General features: G+C 28.2%; 1 long non-coding RNA gene across 2 annotated transcripts; it reads right to left on the bottom strand.

Moving 5' to 3' along the window:
• Nucleotides 1-5,148: 5,148 nt before the first annotated feature.
• On the bottom strand, nucleotides 5,149-7,165 carry LOC134232092 (uncharacterized). Of its 2 annotated transcripts, none has more exons than XR_009984703.1 (2): nucleotides 6,718-7,165; nucleotides 5,149-5,558 (listed from the first exon to the last, which is right to left on the bottom strand). It is a non-coding gene; the product is annotated as an uncharacterized LOC134232092 (long non-coding RNA). The 2 variants fall into 2 exon arrangements; XR_009984704.1 differs by lacking the exon at nucleotides 5,149-5,558 and adding an exon at nucleotides 6,327-6,654.
• Nucleotides 7,166-16,873: the final 9,708 nt, after the last annotated feature.

Raw genomic sequence — 16,873 nt, 5'->3', positions numbered from 1 at the left:
TTTGTTGGAATTTTTTCATATGAGTAAGTAAAACGACTCAAAAACTATGTACAAAGTCCCTGTTAGACTTTCGATTTTGTCTCCCGCTTTTAATTGCGAAAACAAGGGAAACGTTTTATCTTTGTATGGAATTTTTAAGATAGATCAATCATTCATCTTCATCAACATTTTTTTTACTTCAACATTTCCCTTGACCTTAAGGACAGATGATACAAACAAATTTTTTCTTTGGAGGAGACTTCATATCATGTCACAAGTTTAAAAAAGAAGATAATTCTTAGATTTTTTCTCCTAAGAACTGGAAAATGAAATAGCAAGCCAGGTGAATTTTATCAGAGAAAGCAAAATGGTAAAAATCAGCCTATATGATATTGCTGATTTCTTGTCATTTTGCTTTTCCTGATAAAATTCACCTGGCTTGGTATACTTTTTCCTAAGTTTATATTACACTTTTAGTACCAAGATAGCATATTCTGAAATTTGTTTTCGCCTGTAAACCTTTACTGAGTGTGATTTGTCTATATTTGCTTTTATATTGAAATATTACTAATATTTTCCAAGTCTATTTCATTTTTCACTTCTTAGGAGAGAAAAATCGAAAATTATCCACTTTTCTAAACTTGTGACATGATATTAAGTATCTTCCACAGAAAAAATTTGTTTGTATCATTTGTCCTTAACTACACTTTTTTTATGTGTGTAGCTCAGACTCCAAGAAAGAACGATTGGCAGGAATCGGGGAGCACTTGAAGAATGAAAAAATATTGAACTAAATGCAATTATAACATTCTATTGATGTATTGTCTTTGAAATAGGAGTGACAAATATTTTCCATACAGTGTTTTTATTTGCTTAAAAATAACTCGAATCAAGGTTAGATGAGTCATTTGGTACAAAATGTTACATTTTTTAACACGTATTTCTGAAAATTTGTTATCTCTGGCCCGGGTCATCTCTCCAGGTTTCAGAAAAATATTTGTGTGTATTTATATTCAAAGAAACGAATAAACATTTGTAAAATTACATAAAGAATGAACTTTTTAAAAGAAAAAAAATGACAAATGATTTATTTATGAATGTGTTGTTTTAAATTCCAGATTGTGTGGCGATGGCAGCTCAGTCGTATGCGCATCAGAAGTTGAATTGTTTTTGATTTGATCCTCCCATGGAACATTTTATATTTTTTAATACGAGCAATCAAAGTTCTTTATCTGATGAATTTCATTTAATGAAGTATGAAAGGTATAACAGAGAAAAAAATGGTTCAGTTGCACGTGGAGAGAAGTAAAGTAAAGAAGTAATGTTATAAAGTTAAGTTTTACTGTATTACGTTGATTTGTAAAATTTGTCCGCTTGTGGTCAGCCAATCAAATCGTGGACATTTAAACAATAAATGTTTCGTACACTATTCCTGCAGATCGTATGCCAAACTCGCCTATCTTCTTGTTCAGGATAATTCTATCAAAAGTATTAGCTCAATTCAAAAAACTTATTCAAGGTTTTTAAATCAAAAACGCACACACCAATGCAATATGTTTTATCTGCCCTTTATAATGATTCAGTTGGTAAACTAGAGGTTCTGTGAGCACTGAGCTCATTAAATGATAACCCCCGCCTCCCATATGCTTATAGTTGCTAAATCCATGTTTTGTTCTGGGAGACAAGAAATAAGTGTCAGATCAAAAAGTAAAATAAGAGGTGCACAATGGCAGTATGTAATAAAGAATCTGGGAAAGTATTATCAAATTCTATTCAGTGGTGTAGGAGGAGTTGCGGATAAGAGATGGGTACTCTTCAATATTATAGAAAAAATGGCAGTGTCCATGTTTTGCCATGGGAAACCCGAAATATATCGTTAGTCCGATAAAAAAAAGTAAAATAGGACGTGCACAATGGCAATATGTAACAAAAATTCTGTGAAAGTTTCATTAAATTTCATTCAGTGTAGTTGCAGATAAGAGATGGGTACCCCAAAGTGTAAATGAAGGAAGGACGGACGAACATACAGACGGACCGCCGTATGCCCATCTCTCATCTGTAACTCTTCTTATACCACTGAATGAAATTTAATGATTTTCTCTTTCAAAGGTTCTTTATTACACAATGAACGCAACTGTGATCTTTTATTTTCCTTTTTGATCTGACACTTATCTCCAGTCTACCAGAGCAAAACATGGACTTTGTCATTATCATTTTTAGCTTCATGATATATCTGTTTAACATTGGTTTCTATCAGATAAAGTGTTAAATCACATAATAAAAACTAAAGTTTAAATTTGCACAACAAAGTTTATTTTGGTATGAATCATCAATTTTACCTTAGAATAAAAAATAAAGTATCAATGAAAAAAAAAATTCACAATCATATCACTTGTTTTTTTTCAGAATGGAAAATGGAAAGGAAAAAAAAAACCCTCTAGAAGCCCTGTTACTATACAATGTTTAGGTTGCACACGCTGCATATGACTAGAATGCACTAAAAAATTATTCAAACACCTGTTATTTCAGAAGGAACCGTTATACGGTAATATATGAAGACATAACATATCAAATTTGCAACCAAAAAAAAAGGCTGCTGCATATATTATAATTATATAAATTCTTTTGAAAAGCATCAGGGCCGGCCAGGAAAAACTAGAGATAAAATAATTTTAAAAACTCTAGAAACCTGTGTCCGTTGCCAAGTGCCGCTGGATGCAAAAAATTGTTGTGACGGACCTCACAACCTATATCTAAACTTTAAAAAATACAATCTTTTAAACTTATATTTCAAAAATATGAAAACTTTAATGTTACCCGCTTATGTCGGCGGCTAGAGGTGACAAACCTTTAAAAACTAGTTCTCTACTACACATCAAAATCAATTTATATTGGTCACTCCCTGACCAATCCATATTACATGCGTATCAATATCTTGTCTCTAATACATTTTCCCGCTATACTAACGAAACGCGGGAAAATATCATTATATTAAACATATGACAAATTACACGTATAACGAAGCAAAGTTGTCCATCTCTGGCACTTCATTATAAGCACGTTTTACTCTATGTGACATATATATTAAGATCATTATTTTTATTTTGGAAATTGTTCAAAAAGAAAAATTTGTTTCACAACATTTTTCCACTTTAATAACGAGGCTTCATAGATGTTTCTTTGTTCTCTCAAAATGTCGAAAAATTTTGCATCGACATATATCTGATTTGCAATGATATTAAATATAGACAGTCTAATAATTAGATGAAGAAAAAATACAGTAAAATATAATTATCTTAAACTTGATGGACGCAAGATTTAAAAAAAAAACTTCGCATTCAAGACAACCCAAGAAGTCAAGATGCTGCTGGGTTTAAATAACATAGAGAAAGTTCAAGGCTTCCGACTCACTTCGAGAGTCTTCTTCTTCAAATAAATCTTAAATAATTCACAGCAAATATAGAATACAAGTTGTTTGTTTTCGAAAAAAAAGAAATAAAATTGAAATTTCAAAATTTACATATAATGGAAAACATTTACAAAAGCAATACATTCAAAAAAATACAAAAGCAGGTAGAGGGAGGTATTCTATGTATCTGTATATACACATTCATTTCTAAAATATGAAAGTGAATACCGCCAGTGAACATGAAACATATGGATATAACGAACTATTCAAGATTTAAAGATCTGAAGCAGTCATTTTAGTCTCTATACAAGTTAACAAAAAGGAGAGTTGATAAGTAAAGGAGTTTTCCTATTCATTTATATGGAAATAATTTTTTTTAATGTTTACAGCTAATCAGAAGTCTCTGATGAGACTGTAGCTCTACTGGTCTGTACGTATAAGCTAACAAAGGAAAGTAGCAATTGGGTTTCAAACTTTGCAACAGGCAGCAATAAATAGAATTATGTATCTTAATGTAGTCTACTTGTTTGCCAAATGTTTTTAAATGAGACCAAAATTGTAGGATGAGATAAAGGAATTTCAGAAAAAATCTATTTTTAGTAACCATGGCAACACCGTTCATTGAAATCAAAAACCAATTAATAGAATTATGTATCTTAGTGTAGTCTAAGAGTGTGCCAAGATATATTGAAATCAGACCAAAACTGTAGGAAAAATAGCGTTTTAAAGGAATTTCAATGAAATTTCTATTTTTAGTAACCATGGAAACACCGTTCATCGAAATAAAAAAAAAAACAATATACTAAATTATGTATCTTAGTGTAGTGTACTTGTGTGCAAAGTTATATTGAAATCAGACAAAAACTGTAGGAGGAGTAGCATTTTGAAAAATTGTTTATGAACAGACAGACAGCTAGACGGAAGGATGTACGACGGACACCTTACTATCGCATAAGCTCTTCTGGTCTCTGACCAGCTAAAAATAATTTTGATTATGAAAAATACACTAGGAGGTTTATCTTGGGAGATATCTCCTGCCAAATGAATGTATACAGAGGGGAAGAAAAACAATACCTTTATTGACTTAACAAAGCAAAGGGAAGGGGCAAAAAACCAACAATATCTAAAATGGAATTGTAAAAAAAATCCCATAAAATATACGAAAAAGAGAAGAAAAAAAACAACAATAAAATGTACCATCTAAAAAAAATAAACAATATACTGTATGATGGTGATTTCTCCTTTAAAAATAAGGATTTCAATCATTTCCATATTTAAATAAAATTGAAATTATAAAATTACATACACGGACGTTTTAGACTTAGAGATATCTGATGTCATAATTTTCCACTAAATGTTAAAAATGAGGAAGAGACTGGTCAATACTCTTCAAAACTTTCTTGGGATGAAATGTAAAACAATAAAAAAAATTATCTTTGAAAATACTTCTGTAAATCTTTAAAATCTTCTGTAAAAACATTTAAAAAAAAGAAAGATAGAAGGATAAAGAACACATTTCTATTTCATCCAAAAAAAAAAAGGAAAATAAGAGATAGAGAGAAGAAAAATAGAATACCTAACAATTAAAAAAGAAAGACAGAAGGATAAAGAAAACATTTCAATTTAATAAAAAAAGAAAATAAGAGATAGAGAGAAGAAAGATAGAATACCTAAATGTTACAATTAAAAGAAAAGATAGGCAGAATGATAAAAAAATATTTTCTAATTTAAGAATGATAGTTTTTTTTTTTTTTAAAAAAAAAAAAATAACAGTATAATAGATAATTTCTGTGTTTATTCCATACTTGCAGAATTTTTCAGATATTGGGGGTGTTTTTTTTAAAAATCTATTTGCAAAATTAAAAATAAAAAAAAAATTTTTATATATAATTGATGATGCAGAAAATCAGGACAAAGAGAATACAGTCCAGTCCACAGAGGATGCTTGGACTTCTACGGCACCTGATCCCACCTCTAATATTTTCAGAGCTCCATGTTCAATGGAATTTTTGATTACTGTTCGTTATCTTCATATTTTATAGCAAACAATTGGAGACACAGAAATTATCCATTATACAATTAGACTTAAAAAAAATAATTTACATAAAAGTGTTTTCCCTATGTTAAACTTGACGAGTTAGGGAAACCTTTTCATTAAAAAGACTTTAGACTTCTCAGTGTGTAGCTATCATCAACAAAAAAATGTCATATAAAAAGAGGCTATAGCCTGACAGGTATCTCCTACAAACTTATTCCTCTAAATGTAAACAGAGAGGAATAGGACTGATCAGTTGTTTGTACTAAACATTCCTAAAGGGAAAACAGTAACTCGCTTTATAAAAGAAAGTACACAATCAATTAACGCTTAACAATATGATAAGGAGAGAAAGAAGAAAATATAACATTAAATCAATTTGAAAGCATAAAATATCATAGATGGATGTAACAGATTTGGAGATATCAGATTGTTTTCCTCTAAATGTTGACAAAGAAAGGAAGAGACTGATCGGTACTCTTAAAATCTTTCTTGAGAGGAATTGTAAAACAATAGAAAAAAATATCTTCAGAAATGCTTCTGTAAATCTTTAAAAAAAAATAGAAAGGAAAGTTAAGGATTAACTTACATTTAAAAAAGAAAAATAGAAGACAAAGAAAACATTTTGTATTTCATTAATGAAAAAAATTTTAAAAAAAATAATTTTAAATTTCATTAAAAAAAAAAAAAGAATAAGAGAAAGAGAGAAGAAAGATAGAAATCTAACATTTAAAAAAACGAAAGACAGAAGAATAAAGAAAACATTTCAATTTCATAAAAAAAAAAAAAGAAAATAAGAGAAAGAGAGAAGAAAGATAGAATACCTAAATGTTACAATTCAAAAAAAAAAATAGAATGATAAAAAAAATTTCTAATTTAAGAATGATAGCTTTTTCAAAAAAATAAAAAAAAAAGTATAATGGATAATTTCTGTGTTTATTCCATACTTGCAGAATTTTTCAGATATTGGGGGTGTTTTATTTAAAAAATCTATTTGCAAAATTAGAAATAAAAAAGTATTTTTATATAAAATTGACGATGCAGAAAATCAGGACAAAGAGAAAACAGTCCAGTCCAGTCCACAGGGGATGCTTGGACTTCTATGGCACCTGATCCCACCTCTGATATTTTCAGAGCTCCATGTTCAATGGAATTTTTGATTACTGTTCGTTATCTTCATATTTTATAGCAAACAACTGGAGACACAGAAATTATCCATTATACAATTAGACTTAAAAAAAATAATTTACGTAAAAGTGTTTTCCCTACGTTAAATTTGATGAGTTAGGGAAACCTTTTCATTTTGTATAGCTATCAATCAACAAAAATAGAAATGTCGTATAAAAAGAGGCTATAGCCTGACAGGTATCTCCTACAAACTTATTCCTCTAAATGTAAACAGAGAGGAATAGGACTGATCAGTTGTTTGTGCTAAACATCCCTAAAGGGAAAACAGCAACTCGCTCTATAAAAGAAAGTACACAATCAATTAAAGCTTAATAATATGATAAGGAGAGAAAGAAGAAAAATTAACATTAAATCAATTTGAAAGCATAAAATATCATAGATGGATGTAACAGATTTGGAGATATCAGATGTCATTGTTTTCCTCTAAATGTTGAAAAAAAGAGGAAGAGACTGATCAGTACTCTTAAAATCTTTCTTGAGAGGAATTGTAAAACAATAGAAAAAAAAATATCTTCAGAAATGCTTCTGTAATCTTTAAAAAAAAAATAGAAAGGAAAGTAGGATTAGCTTACATTTAAAAAAGAAAGACAGAAGAATAAAGAAAACATTGAAATTTCATCCAAAAAAAAAAAAGAAAATAAGAGAAAGAGAGAAGAAAGATAGAATACCTAACAATTAAAAAAGAAAGACAGAAGGATAAAGAAAACATTTCAATTTCATGAAAAAAAAAAAGAAAAGAGAAAGAGAGAAGAAAGATAGAATACCTAAATGTTACAATTTAAAAAAAAAAGATAGACAGAGTGATAAAAAAAAAATTTTTCAATTTAAGAATGATAGCTTTTTAAAAAAAATAAATAAATAAATAAAAACAGTATAATGGATAATTTCTGTGTTTATTCCATATTTGCAGAATTTTTCAGATATTGGGGGTGGGTTTTTTTTCAATCCATTTGCAAAATTAAAAAAAATAAATCTTTTTATATATATAATTGACGTTGCAGAAAATCAGGACAAAGAGAAAACAGTCCAGTCCACAGGGGATGCTTGGACTTCTATGGCACCTGATCCCACCTCTAATATTTTCAGAGCTCCATGTTCAATGGAATTTTTGATTACTGTTCGTTATCTTCATATTTCATAGAAAACAACTGGAGACACAGAAATTATCCATTATACAATTAGACTTAAAAAAAATCACGTAAAAATGTTTTCCATAGGTTAAATATGATGAGTTAGGGAAACCTTTTCATTCTCAGTGTGTATAGCTATCAATCAACAAAAAATATAAATGTCATAAAAAGAGGCTATAGCCTGACAGGTATCTCCTACAAACTTATTCCTCTGAATGTAAACAGAGAGGAATGGAACTGATCAGTCCTTTGTACTAAACATCCCTAAAGGGAAAGGAGCAACTTACTTCATTAAGTCTTAACGATATGATAAGAAGAAGAAGAAGAAGAAAAATTAACATTAAATCAATTTGAAAGCATAAAATATCATAGATGGATGTAACAGATTTGGAGATATCGGATTGTTTTCCTCAAAATGTTGAAAAACAGAGGAAGAGACTGATCAGTACTCTTAAAATCTTTCTTGAGAGGGATTGTAAAACAATAGAAAAAGATTATCTAAAACTGCTTCTGTAAATCTTACAAAAAAAATACAAAGGAAAGTTAAGGATTAACTTACATTTTAAAAAAAAGACAGAAGAATAAAGAAAACTTTTTTATTTTATCCAAAAAAAAAAAAACTGAAAGTAAGAGAAAAAAAGAAGAACGATAGAATACCTAACAATTTTAAAAAAAACACAGGATAAAAAAAACATTTCAAAAATTATCAAAAAAAAAAATAAAAATTGAAAAGATAAGAGAACAGAAAATATAAATGCCATATTGACAGAGGCTATAGCCTGGCAGATATCTTACAATTATTCCTCTGAATGTAAAAGGAATGGAACTAATCAGTCCTTTGTGCTAAACATGGGAAAACAAAAAAAAGAAGGTACATTTACAATTAACTAAGAATGATAAGCATTTAAAATAAAAATTTTAAAAAACATGTGTTAATGGATAATTTCTGTGTTTATTTAATTTGCAGAATTTTTCATTGAATGGAAATGTATAATAATAGAAAAAATCTAATTTACTAGGAAACACTTCAGTAAATCTTACGAGAAAAAAAAGGATAAAGAATTATTTTCTTCTATATATTACCGAAAAAAAGGATTTTATGAGTTAAGGGCAAAAATAAATCTTTTTTATAAAAGATTCAGACTTTTCAATGTTTCATAGCTATAAATCAACATAAAAATATAAATGCCCTATAAAGAGAGGCTAAAACCTGGCAGTTATCCCCTACAAACTTATAACAGAGAGGAATGGGGCTGATCAGTCCTTTGTCCTACACATCCATAAAGAGAAAACAGCAACTCACTTTATAAAAGAAAGTTCACATTCAATTAGATTTTTTTAAAAGTAAGAAAAAAGTTGATATTTAGATTGACTATACCAAAATTTTTGAAAATTGAGAAAGATAGAGCTCCATAACAATTAAAAACAATGGATTTTTGATTACTCTGTTCACTATGCAAAAATTTTTCTAAGTTTAAAAAAAAAGGACTATTAAAGAAGTTTAGCTTAAAATTGTTGAAGTAGAAAAGAAAAAATGCAGTCATTTTAAATTATCATTTTGTGATAATGCATTTTAAAAAATGAATTAACAAAGTAAAAAAAAAAAAAAATATTTATCAGTATGAAGTGTTTTCCCTGTTAAATCATACTATTGATGAAAGTAAAGAAAGGAAACCTTTTAAAAAAACACAGGATAAAAAAATTATTTTCTATTTCAAAAATTGTTTTTTAAAAAATAAAAATTGAAAAGTGGATAATCAACAAAAATATAAATGTCGTATAAAAAGAGGCTATAGCCTGACAGGTATCTCCTACAAACTTATTCCTCTAAATGTAAACAGAGAGGAATAGGACTGATCAGTTGTTTGTACTAAACATCTCTAAAGGGAAAACAGCAACTCACTTTATTGTAGAAAGAACACAATCAATTAAGTCTTAATGATATGATAGGGAGAGAAAGAAGAAAAATTAACATTAAATCAATTTGAAAGCATAAATATCAAAGATGGATGTAACAGATTTGGAGATATTAGATTGTTTTCCTCTAAATGTTGAAAAAAGAGGAAGAGACTGATCAGTACTCTTAAAATCTTTCTTCAGATAAATTGTAAAACAATAGAAAAAAAATATCTTCAGAAATTAACTTACATTTTAAAAAAAAAATAGAAAGATAGAATTTAAAAAAGAAAGACAGAAGGATAAAGAAAACATTTAAATTTCATAAAAAAAAGAAAATAAGAGAAAGAGAGAAGAAAGATAGAATACCTAACAATTAAAAAAGAAAGACAGAAGGATAAAGAAAACATTTAAATTTCATAAAAAAAAGAAAATAAGAGAAAGAGAGAAGAAAGATAGAATACTTAAATGTTACAATTTAAAAAAAAAAGATAGAGTGATAAAAAAATATTTTCTAATTTAAGAATGATAGCTTTAAAAAAAAAAAATAAAAACAGTATAATGGATAATTTCTGTGTTTATTCCATACTTGCAGAATTTTTCAGATATTGGGGGTGTTTTTTTTCAATCTATTTGCAAAATTAAAAATAAAAAAAGATTTTTATATATAATTGACGATGCAGAAAATCAGGACAAAGAGAAAACAGTCCAGTCCACAGGGGATGCTTGGACTTCTACGGCACCTGATCCCACCTCTAATATTTTCAGAGCTCCATGTTCAATGGAATTTTTGATTACTGTTCGTTATCTTCATATCTTATAGCAAACAATTGGAGACACAGAAATTATCCATTATACAATTAGACTTAAAAAAATCACGTAAAAATGTTTTCCATAGGTTAAATATGATGAGTTATGGCAACTTTCCTTTCATTCAAAAGAATTCAGACTTCTCAGTGTGTATAGCTATCAATCAACAAAAAATATAAATGTCATATAAAAAGAGGCTATAGCCTGACAGGTATCTCCTACAAACTTATTCCTCTGAATTCGAATGTAAATAGAGAAGAGTAGGACTGATCAGCTGTTTGTACTAAACATTTCTACAGGGAAAACAGTAACTGGCTTTAAAAAAGAAAGTTCACAATCAATTAACGCTTAACAATATGATAAGGAGAGAAAGAAGAAAAATTAACATTAAATCAATTTGAAAGCATAAAATATCATAGATGGGTGTGACAGACTTGGAGATATCAAATGTCATTGTTTTCCTCTAAATGTTGAAGAAAAGGAAAAGACTGATCAGTACTCTTAAAATCTTTCTTGAGAGGAATTGTAAAACAGCAGAAAAAAATATCTTCAGAAATGCTTCTGTAAATCTTTAAAAAAAAAAAAAGAAAGGAAAGTAAAGGATTAACTTGAATTTCATTAATGAAAAAAATAAAATAAGAGAAAGTGAGAAGACAGAATACATAAAAAAAAGAAAGACAGAAGAATAAAGAAAACATTTAAATTTCATCAAAAAAAAAAAAGAAAATAAGAGAAAGAGAGAAGAAATATAGAATACTAACAATTAAAAAAAAGACAGAAGGATAAAGAAAACATTTCAATTTCATAAAAAAAGAAAATAAGAGAAAGAGAGAAGAAAGATAGAATACTTAAATGTTACAATTAAAAAAAAAGATAGACAGAGTGATAAAAAAATATTTTCTAATTTAAGAATGATAGCTTTTTAAAAAAAAAAAAAAAAATAAAAACAGTATAATGGATAATTTCTGTGTTTATTCCATACTTGCAGAATTTTTCAGATATTGGGGGTGTTTTTTTTTAAATCTATTTGCAAAATTAAAAATAAAAAAAGTATTTTTATATACAATTGACGATGCAGAAAATCAGGACAAAGAGAATACAGTCCAGTCCACAGGGGATGCTTGGACTTCTATGGCACCTGATCCCACCTCTGATATTTTCAGAGTTCCATGTTCAATGGAATTTTTGATTACTGTTCGTTATCTTTATGTTTTATAGCAAACAATTGGAGACACAGAAATTATCCATTATACAATTAGACTTTTAAAAAAATCACGTAAAAATGTTTTCCATAGGTTAAATATGATGAGCTACGGCAACTTTCCTTTCATTCAAAAGAAATCAGACTTCTCAGTGTGTATAGCTATCAATCAACAAAAAATATAAATGCCATATTGACAGAGGCTATAGCCTGACAGGTATCTCCTACAAACTTATTCCTCTGAATGTAAACAGAGAGGAATGGAACTGATCAGTCCTTTGTACTAAACATCTCTAAAGGGAAAGGAGCAACTTACTTTATTATAGAAAGTACACAATCAATTAAGTCTTAACGATATGATAAGAAGAGGAAGAAGAAAAATTAACATTAAATCAATTTGAAAGCATAAAATATCATAGATGGATGTAACAGATTTGGAGATATCAGATTGTTTTCCTCTAAATGTTGAAAAGAGGAAGAGACTGATCAGTACTCTTAAAATCTTTCTTGAGATGAAATATAAAACAATAGAAAACGATTATCTTAAAATGCTTCTGTAAATCTTACAAAAAAGAGAGAGGAAAGTTAAGGATTAACTTACATTTAAAAAAAGAAAGACAGAAGGATAAAAAACATTTCAATTTCATCCAAAAAAAGAAAATAAGAGAAAGAGAGAAGAAAGATAGAATACCAAGCAATTAAAAAGAGAAAGACAGAAGAATAAAGAAAACTTTTCTATTTTATCCAAAAAAAAAAAAAAAAAAAAAATGAAAGGAAGAGAAAAAAAAGAAGAATGATAGAATACCTAACAATTTTAAAAAACACAGGATAAAAAAATTATTTTCTATTTCAAAAATTATACCTTTTTTAAAAAATAAAAATTGAAAAGTGGATAATCAACAAAAAATATAAATGCCATATTGACAGAGGCTATAGCCTGGCAGATATCTCCTACAAACTTGTTCCTCTGAATGTAAACAGAGAGGAATGGAACTGATCAGTCCTTTGTACTAAACATCCCTAAAGGGAAAACAGCAACTCAAGTTTTAAAAGAAGGTACATTTACAATTAACTTTCAACAATGTGATAAGCAGAGAAAATAAATCAATTTGAAAGCATGAAAAACATGGATGTTACTGACTTGGAGATATCAGATGTCATTGTTTCCTCTTAATGTTGAAAAAGAAGAGGAAGAAACTGATCAAAAAACTTCATTGAATGGAAATGTATAATAATAGAAAAAATCTAATTTACTAGGAAACACTTCAGTAAATCTTACGAGAAAAAAAAAGGATAAAGAATTATATATTACCAAAAAAAGGATTTTATGAGGAAGGGCAACTCTCTTTTTATCCAAAAGTATTCAGACTTTTCAATGTTTCATAGCTATAAATCAACATAAAAATATAAATGTCCTATAAAGAGAGGCTATAACCTGGCAGATATCCCCTACAAACTTATAACAGAGAGGAATGGGGCTGATCAGTCCTTTGTCCTACACATCCATAAAGAGAAAACAGCAACTCACTTTATAAAAGAAAGTTCACATTCAATTAGATTTTTTTAAAAGTAAGAAAAAAGTTGATATTTAGATTGACTATACCAAAATTTTTGAAAATATGAGAAAGATAGAGAGGTTAGAATGTCTATAACAATTAAAAACAATTATCATACAAAGAGATTACTTTGTTCACTCATGCAAAAATTTTTCTAAGTTTAAAAAAAAGGACTATTAAAGAAGTTTAGCTGTGGGAATAAAATTGTTAAAGTAGAAAAGATAAAAATGCAGTCATTTTAAATCTCATAGATAGTCCATTTTGTGATAATGCATTTTAAAAAATGTAATTCAAAGTAAAAAAAAAAAAAAAAAAAAAAAAGAATCTAAATATCAGTATGATCTATTCTATTTGTTGGGAAGTCACACTATTTGCTAAACATCTCTAAAGGGATAACAGCAACTCACGTTTTAAAAGAAGGTACATTTACAATTAACTTTCAACAATGTGATAAGCAGAGAAAAAAAAATCAGTTTGAAAGCATGAAAAACATGGATGTTACTGACTTGGAGATATCAGATGTCATTGTTTCCTCTTAATGTTGAAAAAGAAAAGGAAGAAACTGATCAAAAAACTTCATTGAATGGAAATGTATAATAATAGAAAAAATCTAATTTACTAGGAAACACTTCAGTGAATCTTACGAGAAAAACAAAAAAAAGGATAAAGAATTATTTTCTTCTTTATATTACCGAAAAAAGGATTTTATGAGGAAGGGCAACTCTCTTTTTATCCAAAAGTATTCAGACTTTTCAATGTTTCATAGCTATAAATCAACGTAAAAATATAAATGTCCTATAAAGAGAGGCTATAACCTGGCAGATATCCACTACAAACTTATAACAGAGAGGAATGGGGCTGATCAGTCCTTTGTCCTACACATCCATAAAGAGAAAACAGCAACTCATTTTATAAAAGAAAGTTCACATTCAATTAGATTTTTTTAAAAGTAAGAAAAAAGTTGATATTTAGATTGACTATACCAAAATTTTTGACAATACGAGAAAGATACAGAGGTTAGAATGTCAATAACAATTAAAAAAAATTATCATACAAAGAGACTACTTTGTTCACTCATGCAAAATTTTTTCTAAGTTTAAAAAAAAAGGACTAGTAAAGAAATGAAATTGTTAAAGTAGAAAAGATAAAAATGCAGTCATTTTAAATCTCATAGATAGTCCATTTTGTGATAATGCATTTTAAAAAATGTAATTCAAAGTAAAAAAAAAAAAAGAATCTAAATATCAGTATGATCTATTCTATTTGTTGGGAAGTCACACTATTTGCTAAACATCTCTAAAGGGAAAACAGCAACTCACGTTTTAAAAGAAGGTACATTTACAATTAACTCTCAACAATGTGATAAGCAGAGAAAAAAAAATAAATCAATTTGAAAGGGTGAAATACATGGATGTTACTGACTTGGAGATATCAGATGTCATTGTTTCCTCTGAATGTTGAAAAAGAAGAGGAAGAAACTGATCAAAAAACTTCATTGAATGGAAATGTATAATAATAGAAAAATCTAATTTACTAGGAAACACTTCAGTAAATCTTACGAGAAAAAAAAAAAAAAAAAGGATAAAGAAATATTTTCTTCTTTATATTACCGAAAAAAGGATTTTATGAGGAAGGGCAACTCTCTTTTTATCCAAAAGTATTCAGACTTTTCAATGTTTCATAGCTATAAATCAACATAAAAATATAAATGTCCTATAAAGAGAGGCTATAACCTGGCAGATATCCCCTACAAACTTATAACAGAGAGGAATGGGGCTGATCAGTCCTTTGTCCTACACATCCATAAAGAGAAAACAGCAACTCATTTTATAAAAGAAAGTTCACATTCAATTAGATTTTTTTAAAAGTAAGAAAAAAGTTGATATTTAGATTGACTATACCAAAATTTTTGACAATACGAGAAAGATACAGAGGTTAGAATGTCAATAACAATTAAAAACAATTATCATACAAAGAGACTACTTTGTTCACTCATGCAAAAAATTTTCTAAGTTTAAAAAAAAGGACTGTTAAAGAAGTTTTGCTGTGGGAATAGAATTGTTAAAGTAGAAAAGATCAAAATGCAGTCATTTTAAATCTCATAGATAGTCCATTTTGTGATAATGCATTTTAAAAAATGTAATTCAAAGTAAAAAGAATCTAAATATCAGGATGATCTATTCTATTTGTGGGGAAGTCACACAATTCTAAATTTAAATCAATATTAAAGTAAAATATGGCATAGAAGGGGGCTATAGACTTGGAGATATCTCCTGCTCTCTTATTTCTCTGTGTTACAAGAAGAAGAACTGATCAGTGAATTTGAATGGGGGAATAAAACAATTACTGGGTAATAAAGAGAAAAAAAAAATAAATTTAGATTTTACAAAAATCACATAAAAAATACTTCTAATAATTTTTTTAAGGAAGGGGGAGAAGACAGACTATTATTGAAAAAAAATAAATCAAGAAGTAAATTTAATCAATAATTACATTGAAAAAAAGAAAGAAAAAGGTATCAAATTGAAAAAGTAATGTTTGATGACACATTCTCTGCTTATTGTGTGCTGGAGAATCTGGCATGTTTGGTTATTTCTTTTAAATATATCAAAATAGCATAACTTTTAAAATAGAAATAAAAATACAGAAAAAAATCTTGGTAATGTATGTGCTTATTGAAGTTTTTAGAAAGTTCTATTGTTTGAAGAAATAAGAAAAAAAATGTTTTACTCTTATTTGGAAAGGACATTTTCTGTATAATATTTAGATAAACACTGACTGAAATACCTCCCTCTTTAGCTTTAATTAATGTATAAATAAAATGTTCAAAGAAAGATGAAGAAAGACACAACAATGCAATGAAACTTAATTGTAAAAATAATCTTCCTTTAGTTCTAAATCAAGTGATTTAATGTCTTCATATGACACCTGCTTCAAACATTAAAATGAAAAAATAATATGACAAATTCAAAAAAGTAGAAAAAATTATTTTAAAAAAGATTTTAAAAAATAAATAAGAAAAAATATATTCTAAAGCGAGTTCATTTTTCTGATATTGTAATTTGTCTTATAAAAAAATGATTCTACTCTGCTACGATTCTTATAATACAAGTTTTCTAAACAGCAAATCTGGGCATCACAGGTTAATAGTTGACCATGTCTTGTTTTAGTCTGTTTTTTAATGAACGGTGCCAATAAAATTTGTAAAAATAAATTAAACTGTCTTAATTTGTTCACAACACTTTCCCATTAACAGTATAAAATGTGTCAGCTAAAACAGCTATGGCAAGAATCTTAAAAAGTGAAGCCAGGCCTCTCTTATCTCAAAAGTTAGTGCATGCATGATCTTTGTACCTCAGTCATTCATCCTGTGGTGCGCTGTCAGGGGATTAATTCTTATATCTCAGCGAGGTATGTCACATATCGGCATAAAGAACAGATTGGTGATTCTTCTTAACATAATTGTTATGGATGCTCTCACAGAATTCCATGATTTTAGTGTTTCCAGTTAGAAGAAAAGCTGTACACGTCCCTGGTTCTCTGACTTCTGTTGGCTCCCAAGATGATGTATCCGCTTTTCTTGATAGGTGTCCAGTATCCCCTTCTCTTGGTAGGTGTCCAGTATCCCCTTCTATTGAAAGATGTTCAGATGTTCAGTATCCTCTTCTT

Source organism: Saccostrea cucullata, unplaced genomic scaffold, assembly GCF_032062105.1.
Source record: "Saccostrea cucullata isolate Sc308-1 unplaced genomic scaffold, CSIRO_AGI_Scuc_v1 ctg4503, whole genome shotgun sequence".
In the NCBI taxonomy this organism is placed as follows: Eukaryota; Metazoa; Mollusca; class Bivalvia; order Ostreida; family Ostreidae; genus Saccostrea; species Saccostrea cuccullata.
The sequence above is the reverse complement of the archived record's forward strand: the minus strand, read 5'-3'. Positions and strand labels throughout refer to the sequence as shown.